The sequence below is a fragment of the Erinaceus europaeus genome, chromosome 20 (genome assembly GCF_950295315.1).
Source record: "Erinaceus europaeus chromosome 20, mEriEur2.1, whole genome shotgun sequence".
Classification (NCBI taxonomy): Eukaryota; Metazoa; Chordata; class Mammalia; order Eulipotyphla; family Erinaceidae; genus Erinaceus; species Erinaceus europaeus.
The window spans coordinates 5,612,552-5,629,098 of record NC_080181.1 but is presented as its reverse complement, the minus strand read 5'-3'; the positions used below and the strand labels follow the sequence as shown (position 1 = coordinate 5,629,098).

The 16,547-nt window shown below is 44.1% G+C and overlaps 1 protein-coding gene and 1 non-coding gene across 2 annotated transcripts in view; one reads left to right on the top strand and one right to left on the bottom strand.

The window, feature by feature from the left end:
• BIRC3 (baculoviral IAP repeat containing 3) overlaps positions 1–15,356 on the bottom strand; it is a 50,659-nt gene extending 35,303 nt beyond the window's left edge. Inside the window, exon 1 of the mRNA XM_060179731.1 lies at positions 15,208–15,356. The gene's annotated coding sequence lies outside the window, so the exon portion shown is untranslated. The remainder of the gene's footprint in view (positions 1–15,207) is intronic.
• Positions 5,572–5,676, top strand: LOC132535031 (U6 spliceosomal RNA). Its single transcript, XR_009546819.1, has one exon. It is a non-coding gene; the product is annotated as a U6 spliceosomal RNA (small nuclear RNA).
• Positions 15,357–16,547: the final 1,191 nt, after the last annotated feature.

Here is a 16,547-nt window from a genome sequence, read left to right as displayed (position 1 = left end):
ATAGGAGAAAGAACTTAATCATCAGCGATGCATTTATGTGTAACACCAGACACACACTCACAACAGATGCCACTAAGTCAACAATAAGATCTTACTCCAAGGGGTAGTAGTTAGCATAATGGTTATACAAAGAGACTCTCATGCCTGAGGCTCCCGGAGTCCCAGGTTCCCTTCCCCACACCACCATATGCCAGAGCTGAGCAGTGCTCTGGTTAATACAGTAAGAAAAGATTTAAAAAAAAAAAGATCTCGGGGGTCGGGTGGTGGTGCAGTGGGTTAAGCACACATGGCGTTAAGCACAAGGACCGGCATAAGGATCCCGGTTCGAGCCCCCGGCTCCCCACCTGCAGGGGAGTCGCTTCACAGGCGGTGAAGCAGGTCTGCAGGTGTCTATCTTTCTCTCCCCCTCTCTCTCTGTCTTCCCCTCCTCTCTCCATATCTCTCTGTCCTATCCAACAACAAAGCAACGTCAACAATGGCAATGATAACCGCAACGAGGCTGCAACAACTAGGGCAACAAAAAGGGGGCAAAATGGCCTCCAGGAGCGGTGGATTCATGGTGCAGGCACCGAGCCCAGCAATAACCCTGGAGGGAAAAAAAAAAAAAGATCTTAATCCAGACTCCACAGTTAAAGCCAGAGTCCTACTGATATAATGTGGTTGTTATTTACTTAAAAACAAAACAAAACACAGTTCATGTCCACTCTATTTTTTAAATTTCAGTGTAAGTTAATTAAAATTAAATAAACTGGGGGAGTCGGGTGGTATCACAGCAAGTTAAGCACACATGGCGGGAAGCACAAGGACCGGCATAAGGATCTCAATTTGAGCCCCTGGCTCCACACCTGCAGGGGAGTCGCTTCACAGACGGTGAAGTAGTCTGCAGATGTCTATCTTTCTCTCCCCCTGTCTTCCCCTCCTCTCTCCATTTCTCTCTGTCCTATCTAACAACAATGACATCAGTAACAACAACAACAATAAAAAACAAGGGCAACAAAAGGAAAAATAAATTTTAAAAAAGACTTTAAATTAAAAAAATAAATAAATTGGAATTTATAATTACAGTTCCTAAAGGGTGTCAGTCACATTTCAAGGGCCCAGGAGTAACTGTGGGTTTAAACACGTATTTTTTAAAGTTCCTGTGGGTAGAGGAAGTAACATCACAGTTATGCAAAGGATTTTCTTGTGTCAGGCTAAGAAGTCCCAGGTTCGATCCTCCACACCACTGCAAGCCAGAACTGAGCAGTGTTCTGGTTAAAAAAAAAAAAAATCCCGATGTACTGAATTTCTCTATATTTTAATGAGGGAGATACAGAGAGGGAGGTGTTAGGGACAACTTAGGGACGGGGAGGGGGGCCAGTCACTGTGACCTGGTGTTGGTCACATGAATATTCTCTGGTTTCACCACCCACCAGCACAGAGGGGGAGAGAAGGAAAGCTCCTGAGGAAGATGGGGAAGAAAACACCCCAGGGACACCCCAGGGACACCCCAGGGACACCCCAGGGACAGTCAGGTCACTGAGACAAAACATTCCAGGCAAAAAAGAAACAGCTGTTGTGATAAAAAGCAAATGAGGGGCAGGGCAGAGACACACCTGGCTGAACACACATGTTAGCATGCACAAGGACCTGGGTTTGAAACTCTGCCCCCACCTGTAGGGGGATGATGCTTCATGAGCAGTGAAGCAGGGCTGCAGGTGTCCTCGAGCCGGGATCCTTATGCAGGTCCTTGTGCTTTGCGCCACCTGTGCTTAACCTGCTGGATTTACATTTCTTTTATCGAAATAAAAGTTTGCTTTGCCTGGATCAGACCCCCACCCCACCCCACCCCACCCCACATTCCACTCTGTGTGGAAAGCAATCTCGATGCTGAACCATGGCCTCTGGAACAGAGGCTCCAGAGCCCTGCTCCACTCTGGTTTCTGGGGGCTTCAGAGGCAGAACTTCAGACCTTGGAGCACAGAAGTCATTTGCATGACCATCTTCTAGCGCTTGCCCTTCTTCCGTAGCCAGTCAACAGCGTCAGGTTGGGCCTAATGTAAAGTTTCGAGACCTCCTTAGAATCTGGAGAGGTGGCAGTCGTTGACTATGTGGGTCATAGTCTGTCTGTAGCCGCAGGGGCAGTTCGGGTCGTCTCTGGCTCCCCAGCGATGGAACATAGTGGTGCACCGGCCATGGCCTGTTCGATAGCGATTGAGGAGGGCCCAATCATAACGTGCTAGGTCAAAGCCGGGTTGACGCTTGCAGGGGTCTGTGATGAGGTGTTTGTTCTTTACCTCAGCTGACTGCCAGCTCTGTTTCCAAGAGACTGGAACAGAGAAGTTCAGTGTAGGCACAGGGGACCAGATTGGGTGACGAGACGTCAAGCGTTGGACAGGGTGGGCGAAGATAACCGCGTATATTGGCAGGTCCGGTCGAGCGTAGACGTGGGAAATGAACTTAGATGATGCCATATCCCGACAAGTATCTGGCGGGGCGATGTTGCTAAGAACTGGCAGCTATGGAACCGGGGTGGAACGGATGGTTCCAGAAATTATCCTCATGGAGGAATATAATTTGGAATCGACCAAGTGGACATGGGGGCTACGGAACCATACTGGGGCACAGTATTCTGCAGTGGAATAGCATAATGCCAGAGATGATGATCGCAGTGTGGAAGCGCTCGCGCCCCATGAGGAGCTGGCCAGTCTTGCAACGATGTGATTCCTCGCGCCCACCTTTGCTGCAGTTTTTATGAGATGTTCGTGAAATGACAGAGTGCGATCGAGAGTAACGCCAAGATAGACTGGCTGGGCTTCATGCTGGATTCTCGCCAAGCTGCACATTAAGCTCACGCGAGGCCGAGGCATGGTGTAGATGGAAAACAGATGATACCGTTTTTGCAGTGCTAGGGATTAGTCGCCATTTTTTACAGTAATCAGATATCAGAGACATGTCTTTCGTGAGTGTTTCCTCGAGGATGTTGAACTTGGATGCATGACCATTATACTCTCCCACTCCAAATGAGAGGCTAATTTTACCATCTTACTTCATGCGGGGATGCCCTTGGTCACCAACTTTGAGCTTATTTTGCAATACCTTTGATTCTTTGTCTTTCTAAACTGGACTTTTTTTTTTTTTTTGCCTCCAGGGTTATCGCTGGGGCTCAGTGCTTGCACTTGGAATCCACGTTCCTGAAGGCCATCTTTTCTTTCTTTGTTTTTTTTTTGATAGGACAGAGAGAAAATTCAGAGGGAAATGGAAGAGAAAGAGAAAGAGAGAAAGACAGTGAAGTGACCCCCCTACAGGGGGGGAGCTAGGGGCTCGAACCAGGATCCTTGTGCCAGTCCTTGTGCTTTGTACTATGTGCGCTTAACCTGTACTTGTGCTCCACCTCCCGGCCCCCCTAAATTGACCTTTTGCCCTGCCCTATCCTGCTGTTCCTCACTGGTCTCCACTACATGAAGCCACTCCAGCTATTTGGTGCCATCTTTTGTCAGAGCGGCTTCTTCCTATGCAGGGAGGTAGGAGTAGGATCAGGGGAAAGCATCAGTAAGAAGGAAATGTCACCCTAAATGAGACTGCAAAATAACAATAATTAAAACAAACACCAAACCCGTATGATTCTTGTTCCTTGTGTTGGGCAAATGATTTTTCCAAATGGCAATTAAGCGGAAATTGTTACTTAAGCATTGATGTCATTGTTTTTAGAGGAAAAAAAAAAAATCACCCAGACTAGTGGAAGAACTAGAAGTGAACCAACATTCTAACTTTCAGAAAAGGAAAGAAAGGAAATTCCTTGGATAATTCAGGGTGAATTTTATAACCATCCCCCATATGAATCTAGTCTGAACCTAGTCAGAGGGAAGTGTCGAAGCTACTGAAAAAGGAAGAAGTGGTACCCAGGAGCTAGCTTGCAATCAGAAGGAACAGTCTGAGCCAGACACACCCACTTCCTGTTTTGAAAAGCTTCCTAGGGTCTGGGGTGCCTGCAGACCTCTGAATTTCAGCAAAGCCCTTGGCAGTGCCTCTCAGGGTATCAAAATGGACAGACATTTGCAGGACACAGGTGGCATCACTTGGCCTCCCGCGTTTGTGAGGATCTTTCCTCCCTGCAGATTCTGAGGATGTCTCAAGATCTAGTCTCAAAACCTGCCCTTTGCACTATTTTAGTGACTATGATTGTAGAACTTAGTTTATAAAGCCACTGCTCATCCTCTGTGAAATGGTAAAACTTGGGCCAACAGCCAATAAGGTAGGAAATAGACTGAGGACACAAGGCCTCAACGGGTGAGATGTGTGGTTTGCATTGACCTCACCAGGCATAAAATAACTCCACAGTAAACTTGCAGAAAAGTGACTGACAGCGTGACTTATGCTAACTTGGCCATCCCAGCTGGGGCAGGGTGGGGTGTGGGCAGAACATGTGGTTTCAGGAAAGTGGGTCATGGTAACAGCAGGACTGATTACTGTACTGTCTGGGGTTCAACCCCCCTGCAAAGCTCCGCCCCTGGACAGCCCCTCACTGGCTTCCCCTTCTCCCAGCGGTCAGCACCGACTTGTCCCCTCATGTGCGGTCCTGCCCCTGCTGACGGTGCAGTTGGGCAGTTGTGACACCATCACGCTGCTACCTCACCACATCCGGGGTCGGGAGGGCTCACTGCCACTCAGCTGCCGTGGACCAGCAGCATATCAGCCTTCAGAACCAAAACCCCTTTTCTTTTCTCTTTTCTTTTCTTTTCTTTTCTCTTTTCTTTTCTTTCCTTTATCTTTTATTTTCTGAATACTATTCTTTTATTTATTTATTTATTCCCTTTTGTTGCCCTTGTTTTATTGTTGTAGTTATTGTTGTCATTGTTGGATAGGACAGAGAGAAATGGAGAGAGGAAGGGAAGACAGAGAGGGGGAGAGAAAGACAGACACCTGCAGACCTGCTTCACCGTCTGTGAAGCGACTCCCCTGCAGGTTGGGAGCCTGGGGCTCGAACCAGGATCCTTATGCCAGTTCTTGCGCTTTGTGCCATGTGCGTTTAAACCCACTGTGCTAACCCCGACTCCCAATTTTTATTTTATTTTACTTTTTCCCTATCAATTTCTGACTCAATACAAAATAAATATATTAAAAAAGAAAAGAAAAAAGAAATAAAACAGTGTCTGGCACACAGCAGACACTAAACGCATATTCACTGGGGAAAAGCAAATGTGACTCCTTTAGTTCCATGTGAAGAACTTTGTAACCATAGATGTTTTTAAAAATGGGAAGGACTTCCCCCAGAGGCACTGGGCTTCCCATGGCTGAAGAGCCACTGACAGAAGCGCTGGGCAGACTCTCAGCTTTTAACTGGAAGAAGTTCTACATTTTCATAAAAATGTGACTATGACAGGATCAGCCATACCAACGTAGTTGGAATTCTCATAAGTACGATGGCTTGTTTTTCTCCTCATCTCACAATTCTTTTCCTGTATGTCATCTGTGGCACACAGAGAGCCTGAACTGACACCACGGAGTCTAATGCTGGAATTAATCCTTATATGGTAATCAAACTCTTGTTACATGATTAGAAAACTGGATACTATTAAAAATATGACTGGAGTGTCTATTTTAGTAGCACTTACACTAAAATTAGAACAGCACAGAGAAGCTTGGTGTGGTCCCTGCACAAGGATGACACAAATCTGTGAAGTACCCCATATCTTTTAAAATATATTTTATTGGGAGCCGGGTGGTAGCACAGCGGGTTAAGCGCAGGTGGCGCAAAGTGCAAGGACCGGCATAAGGATCCCAGTTAGAGCCCCCAGCTCCCCACCTGCAGGGGAGTCACTTCACAGGCGGTGTAGCAGGTCTGCAGGTGTCTATCTTTCTCTCCTCCTCTCTGTCCTCCCCTTCTCTCTCCATTTCTCTCTGTGCTATCCCACAACGATGACATCAATAACAATAATAATTACAACAATAAAACAACAAGGGCAACAAAAGGGAATAAATAATTAAATAAATATTGAACATATGCATATATTTTATTTATTATTTGTTGGATAGAGAGAGAGAGATTTTGAGAGGAAAGGGTGAGGGAAGGAGAGAAGGAGAGACAGCACTGCTTCACTGCTCATGAAGCTTTCCCCCTTCAGGTGGGGACAGGGGGCTTGATGTCAGGTTCCTGCCCATTGTGACATGTGTGCTCAACCAGATGCACCACCTCCCAGCCCCAGGTGCCGTGTTTTTAATGTCTAGAGTTAACTGATTATCAGATAAATGCAAATACAGACAATAATAAAATGCCACTTCACACCAGTGAGAATGCCATGGTTAGAAAAGATAAAGACAGTAAGTGTCAGTAAGGATGTGGAGGGAGAGGAGCCCTCCTACCTACTGGTGGGAATGTGGATCAGTCCACCCCTGTGGAAAACAGGGCACTAGGAATGAGCCTACCCTACGAGCCCACAATTTTCTCTTCTGAGGTTCTAGCCAAAGAATACAAAGACACTTATCCGAAGAGATTAATGAATAGCTATGCTCACGGCGATAACTCAAACCTGGAAACAACTCAAATGTCCAACAGCAGAGAAGTGACTAAGAAAGCTGAGGTACATATACAAACGGAGGACTACTCAACTGTAAAAAAAAAAAAAAAAAGATGAAATCTCCCTGGCCACACCTTAGATGGCTGTAGAAAAAATATTAAGTGTGGGGCCTGGTGGTGTCGCACCTGGTTAAGCGCACATGCTACAATGCGCAAGGACCCAGGTTCGAGTCCCCAGTCCCCACCTGCAGGGGGAAAGCAAAATACGGCACTGTTGTGTTAAGATGTTGGACAAAAAGCAAGAATTTTTTAATATTTATTTATTTCCCCTTTTGTTGCTCTTGTTGTTTTCTTCTTGTTGTTGTTGTTATTGATGTCGTTGTTGTTGGATAGGACAGAGAGAAATGGAGAGAGGAGGGGAAGACAGAGAGGGGAGACAAAGGCAGACACCTGCAGACCTGCTTCACCACCTATGAAGCGACTCCCCTGCATGTGGGGAGCTGGGGGACTCGAACCAGGATCCTTATGTTGGTCCTTGCGCTGTGTGCTTAACCCGCTGCGCTACCTCCCGAATGCCTTACGGAGGTTATTTTTTTATTGGTAGGATATAGCCTTTTTCAGATGGGACTTCGATTTTTTTTTTTAAGATTTTATTCATTAGAAAGATAGGAGAGAGAAAGAACCAGACATCACTCATGTGCTGCCAGGGATCGAACTCAGGACCCCCTGCTTGGGAGTCCAGTGCTTTAGTTACTGTACCACCTCCTGGACCACGATTTTTTTTTTTAAACAAAAAAAGTATTTGTTTATATTGAGAGGAGAGAGAGAGAGAAGCAGAGCATCACTCTGGCACAATGATGCCAGGGACTGAATTTGGAACCTCATGCTTAAAAGCCCAATGTGTTATCCACTACACCATGTTGCATGTGCATTTTTTAATAGTAGATGGGGGGGGGCAGCATGTAAAAAATGTTTAACAGGATCTAGACTTTCTAATATTACTTCTTTGGTTGGACATTAATAGAGTGTATGACAAGGTATTTACCCCATCAGAGCAAAGCTAGATTTCTCTTTTCAAGTGAAACTACCACCAACTGATTCATCTATGGGCTCACTGGGCTTCTTCAGGTCTGTTAACCTGAACCATCAAGCTATTAACTTCTGGACAAAGGTGCTGCCAACATTTCCTAGTGGTGAGAAAGCAAAACTGGCTTTCTTGTCAGGTGTTCCTTTAAGTGAAAAAAGTACGAATGTAATTTGTAGCTTCATGGTATTTTTACTCTCTTTTCCGTTTGTTAGTATAGCCGCAAAGACCATGAAATTCCGAAAAAGAAACTAAAATATTCTGAAGTCAATTCAGAGCATAATTTCATTATAAATAGGAAACCGGGTATTCTCATTTACTTAGAAAATGTCAAGACATTTCACAGAATTTTAGGTGTTTTTTTTTTAATGGCAACTTGTTGCAATCTCCTGTTTTGAAACAACTGCTTTGTAACAGTGACTTACACTGTGATTGTTTTTGTAGTCAACTGCATTTTACAAAAGACTCTAGTCAGCATTAATTAATTACATTAATTAATATACTATTATGTTAGAAAGAAAAAAGATCTTGTGGCCTGAAAGGTGGTACAGTTGGCTAGAGCACTGAGTTTATGAACCATCAGGTCCCGAGTTTGATCCCAAGACGAACATGTTTTAGAGTAATACTTTGGGGGCGGGGGAGACAGCATAATGGTTCTGCAAAAGACTTTCATACCTGAAGCTCTGAGCTCCCAGGTTCAATCCTCCATACCACCACAAGCCAGAGTTGAGCAGTACTCTGGTCTTTCTCTCTCTGTATATTTCTGTCATTAAAATAAATAAAATATTTTTAAAAGAAAATTTAAAATATTCAGTTAAAAAATAGAGTGAGTAATGTTTGGGTTCTTTCTCCTCTCTCACAAGCAAACGAATCTTTTAGAAAATGAGAAATAAAGGGCTGGGGAGACAGCATGATGATTCTGCAAAAGACTTTCAAGCCTGAGGCTCTGAGGTCCTAGGTTCAATCCCCAGCACCACCATAAGCAAGAACTGAGTAGTGTTCTGGTCGGTCTCTCTCTCTTTCTCTCACTCTGTATCTACTCTTTCTAATTAAAAATAAAATAAATAAAATATTTAAAAAAAAGAAAATGAGAAAGAAAGAAAATAAGCCCCTACAGAGACCAGAACAACGTGAAGAATTCTCCTGTTTCTTCCCCTAGCCTTCCCGACCTGCATTTGCACAGAAGTGAAATGCTTTTAAAATACTACTCTACAAATTTTTCCACCAACACAGTTTGGAACTCTGTACATAATTTGATCTTTCCCTAGTGTGGAAAGTATTCGTGTGTGTGTGTGTGTGTGTGTGTGTGTGTGTGTGTGTGTGTGTGTGTGAATTTTCTTCTCTTCTGGTTTTTCCAAATGCCCAAGCATTCTTCCATTCCCAACTTCAATGTGACTTTTGGGGTCAAAAAGCACTTTTAGTTATGGGAGTTGGGCAATAGCATAGTGGGTTAAGCACAGGTAGCACAAAGCACAAGGACTGGAGTAAGGACCCCAGTTCCAGCCCCCAGCTCCCCACCTGCAGGGGAGTCGCTTCGAAAGCGGTGAAGCAGGTCTGCAGGTGTCTATCTTTCTCTCCACCCCTCTGTCTTCCCCTCCTCTCTCCATTTCTCTCTGTCCTATCCAACAACGACGACATCAATAACAACAACAATAACTACAACAATGAAACATCAAGGGCAACAAAAGGGAATAAATAAAATAAATATTTTTAAAAACCCAGTTAAATATTCCTTCCTCTTGTCAGAGAAATGCAAATAAAGACAACAATGAGATATCACTTCACTCCTGTGAGAATGTCATACATCAGAAAAGGTAACAGCAGCAAATGCTAGAGAGGGTGTGGGGTCAAAGGAACCCTCCTACATTGCTGGTGGGAATGCCAATTGGTCCAACCTCTGTGGAGAACAGTCTGGAGAACTCTCAGAAGGCTAGAAATAGACCTACCCTATGATCCTGCAATTCCTCTCCTGGGGATATATCCTAAGGAACCCAACACATCCATCCAAAAAGATCTGTGTACACATATGTTTTTGGCAGCACAATTTTTAATAGCCAAAACCTGGAAACAACCCAGGTGTCCAACAACAGATGAGTGGTTGAGCAAGCTGTGGTCTAGATACACAATGGAATACTACTCAGCTGTAAAAAATGGTGACGTCACCGTTTTCAGCCGATCTTGGATGGACCTTGAAAAAGTCATGTTGAGTGAAATAAGTCAGAAACAGAAGGATGAATATGGGATGATCTCACTCTCAGGCAGAAGTTGAAAAACAAGATCAGAAAAGAAAACACAAGTAGAACCTGAAATGGAATTGGAGTATTACACCAAAGTAAAAGACTCTGGGGTGGGTGGGTGGGGAGAATACAGGTCCATGAAGGATGATAAATGACCTAGTGGGGGTTGTATTGTTAAATGGGAAACTGGGGAATGTTATGCATGTACAAACTATTGTATTTACTGTTGAATGTAAAACATTAATTCCCCAATAAAGAAATAAATTATAAAAAAATTAAAAAAAAAATTCCTTCCTCTGTGTCCCAAGAAAACTTAGTGTATATCTCTCTTAGGGAGAAAGGAAATCAATCTAGCATTTACTGACTATCCACTGTGGATCGAGAACTGCACTCAGTTCTGCCTACATAAATAAGCATGTATTGATCCTTGGACAGCAAAGGTTTGAGCCCCAAGGACCCACATACCTGTACATAAAAATACATGAAGCTCACAGTATTAAGTATAGTTTAATACTATAAATAGGTTATCAATACTGTTTTTTAGTTTACTTGATTTAGTGAATATGGCTTGTGTATCAGAACATGTGTTAACTGACCGGTTATGTTATCAGTAAGACTTCTAGTCAGTATCAGGCTTTAGTAATTAATTATTGAGGAGAAATAAAGTTACCTCCACATTTTCAACTGCAAGGGGGATCTGTGGTCCCCAATGTCTGTGTTGTGTGACAGCCAACTGGGTGTTAGGATGTAAGAGATCACCTCTGAAATTATTTGCAAAGGGGAAATGACTCTGTCTGTAACCCCTAGCCATCTAGGTCGCCTTGCTTCAGACTTTGAGGATGTTGTGAAGCCAGGCAGCACAGACCCAAGTCAATATCGCCATCTTGTGGTCAGTCACAGGAATTTACTATCCTCCATCTGCTCAACCACCAATATTTACCACTCGTCTACTGCACTCCTGTAGCTATTCAGTAGCACACAGGGAACAAGAGTGAAAATGGCATCCTAACTGGGGACAACGCACCTAAGGAAAAAAAAAATCCAGTAATACTGTAGCCCTCAGCAGTGTAGTCCAGATGCCTCAGCCTAGAAACCAAAAGCATTGAGCCCCCGGCTCCCCACCTTCAGCGGAGTCGCTTCACAGGCGGTGAAGCAGGTCTGCAGGCGTCTCTTTCTGTCTTCCCTCTTCTCTCCATTTCTCTCTGTCCTATACAACAATGACGACACCAATAACAACAACAACAATAATTACTACAACAATAAAACAAGGGCAACAAAAGTGAAAATAAATAAATAAATAAATAAGTCTTTAAAAAATGAAAACAAAAGCAAAGCAAACTCACTTTTTCTAAGTGAAGAGCTTTTCTTTTTTTTTTTTTTTAGATGGACATATTACGTGAGGGAGGGTTTGCTGCTAAATGATCCATACTGAAGAAGTCTTCTGTATGGTACGCTGAGGGCCAGGGAAATAGCTCACGTGGGTAGTGCACCAGCTTGTGACCCAGGTTTGAATCCAGCCCCTACTGATTAAAGGAGGCTTTGGGTTTCTCTCAGTCTTTTTCTTTCTGACTGGAACAGTGGGTGGGGCCTTAGTGATGCCAGAATAATAACAACACCAATAATAACAATAGTTGTTATTGTTGTTTAAACAATTAGTCCAAAAAGATAAAATGCTGGTTATATACTAAAAGACTTTCATGTCTGAGGCTCTGAGATCCCAGGTTAAATCTCTAGCACCACCATAAACCAGAGTTGAACAGTACTCCAGATAAAATGAGAAAATAAGGGGCTGGGTTGGTGGCACACCTGGCTGAGTGCACAAGTTACGATGCACAAGGACCCAGTTCAAGTTCCCGGTCCCCACCTGCAGGGGAAAAGCTTTGCAAGTGGTGAAGCAGGGCTGTGTCTGTCTCGCTCCCTGTCTCCCCCCTTCCCTCTTGAGTTCTGGCTGTCTCTATACAATAAATAAATAAAGATTAAAAATTTTTTTTAAAAGAGTATAAAAAATAAAAATTAGAAAATAAATGAAAGTATACCACAAGAACTTTAATCCTTCCTTTCCCTCTATTCTTTTTTTAACTTTATTTATTTATCTTCCTTTTGTTGCCCTTGTTGTTTTATTGTTGTAGTTATTATTGTTGTTGGATAGGACAGAGAGAAATGGAGAGAGGAGGGGAAAACAGAGAGGGGGAGAGAGAGAGACACCTGCACACCTGCTTCACCACCTGTGAAGTGACTCCCCTGCAGGTGGGGATCCAGGGACTCGAACCAGGATCTTCCCCCTGCCAGTCCTTGTGCTTTGCGCCACATATGCTTACCCGTTTCGCTGTGCTACCGCCTGACTCCCTCTATTCTTAAAATTTCTAAGATCAAGTATTAAATTTTAATTTATTAGTATTAGTATTAGTATTAGTATTAACCAGAGCACTGTTCAGCTTGACTGAAAATACCTCCGATGCACAAGAAGGTCCCTAATCAAAACTCAGAATTTAAAACTTCCCCTATGGGAGTCGGGCGGCAGTGCAGCGGGTTAAATGCACACGGCACAAAGCGCAGGGACCAGAGTAAGGATCCCAGTTCGAGCCGCCGGCTCCCCACCTGCAGGGGAGTCGCTTCACAGGTGGTGAAGCAGGTCTTCAGGTGTCTGTCTTTCTCTCCCCCTCTTTGTCTTCCCCTCCTCTCTCCATTTCTCTCTGTCCTACCCAACAACGACGACACCAATAACAACAACAATAATAACTACAATAACAATAAAAAACCAAGGGCAACAAAAGGGAAAATAAAATTAAAAAAAAAAAAAAAACTTCTCCTAGTCTGGAAGGTCAGGCCTCCCCAAGATATGCCACTTCTCCATGTGTTTATTTCCAAACAAAGTCATGAGAAACTGTTATCACTCCCTCATCTGCCCAGAAGAATGAAAGTCAGGGTTATGACCCAGAATTCTGACTTTTATCTATCTATCAGATACACCTCTCTCAGCAGCAAATAGCTCATCACAGAGCCGCCCTTTGAGTCCCCTTCCTCCCTCCTTGCACCCCAGGTCACTGTCCCTTTCCTTAGCTGAGGACACACACCCCCATTCCTGCCTCATTTGCTTCAGAATCAGTGTCTGTACAGCTTCTCCATATATACAACAGAATTACACGGGGTCACTTTCTCCTCCTAAGATAACTGATGACACTCCGATAGCTGAACCATCTGGGAAGAACACAGGAGGCGATGAGGGTGGGGGGTACTTATAAACACGCCTACCCCTCCAGTCCCACGGGATGCTCACAGAGGGAAGCCAGAAAGAACTAAGCATGGGCAGACACCTCTGAGGGCAAAGCTTTGCAAACCGGCTTCCAAAGAAGAGAGAAGCAGGGTTCATCTTCTGCAGGCCTTCCCAGACCCTCCACTATTCCCATGAACGCAAGTGATTCTCTGCAGTGCTGGCCCTGCCCATACATCTGCCCAGGGGAGCCTGGCGAGGCCTCCTACAGCGCACACTCTGCGACGACTCTACAAAAGGCCAGAGCAAACCGTATCTGTCAGGCCAAATCCTTTTAACTCTCCAAACTAGGTTTAATGCAACTGTTGGCTTCTGCTACCTTAGACTGTAAGTAGCCACAGACAACAGGGAAAGGCTGTGGCCTGAGATGCACAGTGCATAAAGGTCTGTACATATAAGCATGAAGGCCTGAGTTTAATCCCTGGAAGTACTTGTACCAGTGATGCTCTGGTTCTCTTTCTCTCTCTCCCCTCTAATCTCTCTAATAGATACAATCAAAACAACAAAAAAAAAAAATAAAGAAAAAGCCATGAGTGTGCTCTAACAGAACTTTGTTAAAGAAATTGAGATTTGTTACAGAAATCCAGAGATTCGACACGATTTTTACACGAGATGCCACTCTTATTTTGTTTTCTTTCTTTTTTTTTAATTTATTTTCCCTTTTGTTGCCCTTGTCTTTTTATTGTTGCTGTAGTTGTTGTTATTGATGTCGTTCTTGTTGGATAGGACAGAGAGAAATGGAGAGAGGAGGGGAAGACAGAGAGGTGGAGAGAAAGAAAGACACCTGCAGACCTGCTTCACTGCCTGTGAAGCGACTTCCCTGCAGGTGGGGAGCTGGGGCTGGAACCGGGATCCTTACACTGGTCCTTGTGCTTCACGGCACATGTGCTTAACCCACTGCGTTACTGCCCGACTCCCTCTTATTTTGTTTTCTTAACCTTAAATATAAACACCATTTTTAAATTCACTGGTCATACAAAAATGGGCAGCAGACTGGCTTTGATCTGTTTCTCCTCTTCCTTTCCCCTGCCCCCCAGAGCTGGGTTCTTATGCTGCCCAATTTCACAACTCCAGGCCAGCATTTTCAGAGACAGAGACACTGAGCAGGGGTTGGGGGAAGACTGAAGTTTTCCCCAGTGGCAAAGTACTCACATGATGTATGTGGGGGACTGTGGGGGGCTGTATCCCCTCTACACATGGCAAAGCAGGTACCCAACCAGGTGAGCTGTCTTGCCTGCTTTAGAGGAAGCTTCAGTTATGCTCTTTCTGGTTTTTGTTTTCCTCTGCATAATTAAAAAGCTGATTATTGCTAGGTAGATAGTTTACACAACAGGCTTCCATATCGGAGGCTTGGCAATCCCAGGTTCAATCCCCAGCACCCTCATAGGCAAGAGCTAAGCAGTGCTCTGGTTTAAAAAGAAGGGGAAAAAAAAAAAGGAGTCGGGAGGTAGCGCAGTGGGTTAAGCGCAGGTGGCGCAAAGCGCAAGGACTGGAGTAAAGATCCCGGTTCGAGCCCCCAGCTCCCCACCTGCAGGGAAGTCACTTCACAGGCGGTGAAGCAGGTCTGCAGGTGTCTGTCTTTCTCTCCCCCTCTCTGTCTTCCCCTCCTCTCTCCATTTCTCTCTGTCCTATCCAACAACGACATCAATAACAACAATGATAGTAACTACAATAACAAAACAGCAAGGGCAACAAAAGGGAATAAATATTAAAAAAACAACCCTTAAATCTAATTACCATCCTTCCTCCAGAAGGTGTTCAACAAATGAGCAAATGCATTCTCTCTCCTTTGTTTTTATTGTCACTGAGAAGTCACAGCTCTAAGCTGAATTTTTCATATAGAAAGAGAGACACTCAAACCCTACCAGCCCCTCTCCCTGCTGAACCCCACTCCCCACACCCCACACACACACACAAAGGGAAAAATTGGTTGTACTTGGCTAGTAAGGGACAACTGTGTGGGTATCAATTTACACATTACTAATATTTACTTTGCCTTACTTTTATAAGCTAAGTATCCAGCCCACTAAGAAATGGCAGCTCTGTACAAAGCTACTGGCTTGGATGATTGCTTGAACTGAAAATAACAACTTAAGAGCACAGGCAGACTCAGGCTTACAGGGAAATGTGGCTTCTTGTCCAGTTGTAACAGGGCTGCAGCCACAATGGAGTGCTCCCTTTCCACGGCCTCTTTCTCTTTTTCCTCATGTGTCTTTGTGCTCCACTAGGGGATGCGACTCCCGAAACTCTCAGATCTTTACACTGATGGTTTGCAGGGAACTGAGAGAGAGAGAGAGAGAGAGAGAGAGAGAGAGCTGAAAAAGAAACAAGACCTTCATGTTCTCACATTACATTATACTTTCCAACCGTTTGAAGTTAGTGTAACCCTTCACTAAGTACTTGGCAAACTTTAAACCCTACATCTGTGAAGCAGGTTTCTTTCTTTCTTTCTTTCTTTCTTTCTTTCTTTCTTTCTTTCTTTCTTTCTTTCTTTCTTTTTTTTCTTCCCCCTTCACATTACCTTTCACCTACTTTAAAAATAAACCACTCATTGTTCAAGAGGGAAAACTCAACTGTGTTTTTCCAAAGTAATCTATAATGGAGTAAAACATTGCTGGGAGGTTTGCAATTAACTCATTTACTGTGCAGTAAATCTCAAAGGGAAAGTCAGTTAATGAGGGAATCGTTTTTCAGCCTTCAATATTTAGGCCTCTATTTGCTTTCTTTAATTAGCAAAACACACTCTTCCTTTCTCAATTAGGAAAGTTGACGGACCTGATTTTCTAAGTGTTTAAACTACAGAGAAACATGCACAAGGGGGAAGTGATAGCCTGCTTTCTTGTGGGTCTCCATTTGTTCTAGTTTTTCAAAGGAGGTGCAAATGCATGGAAATGAGAAATTTGCAAGTTTCACTAGATTTAATGTTTGAGGTTTACTGTCACATCCCCAGATTTTTATCATCACAGCAGTAGCAGGAGCTATTTTAAAATCATTAGTGGGATGGCATTAGGAGGCCTGCTATGAGCCTGCACGGCCCCTGCTGCTAGAAGAACCAGCAAGCCAAGTGACCCACTCCCCTTAACTCCACAAGAGACATTTCTGCAGAATCAAGGGGAAGCTTCCCAACTCAGCTGCTACAAAGTCTTTCACAGCCTGGCTTTGCCTGGTTTCCACTGCTCTGTCCTGCATGCCTTGCCTGGAGCCCTAAGAAACCATTTGCAGTTCTGCAAACATTCTAACTCTTCCCATGCTTTTGTCCCTCTGCAGACACTAATCTCTCAACTTGCAATGCCCTTTTCCCCTCTGGAACATGTCTCGAAGCGTTAGCCATCCTTCAAGTCAACTCAGTCATCACCTCCTCTTTAATGACTTCCAGGCTCCAGTGGACGGAAGGTTCTTAGGCTTTCGTCCTTGAATCTACAGCATCCTGTACCCATGGGTAGAAAGAAAACCTTCTGT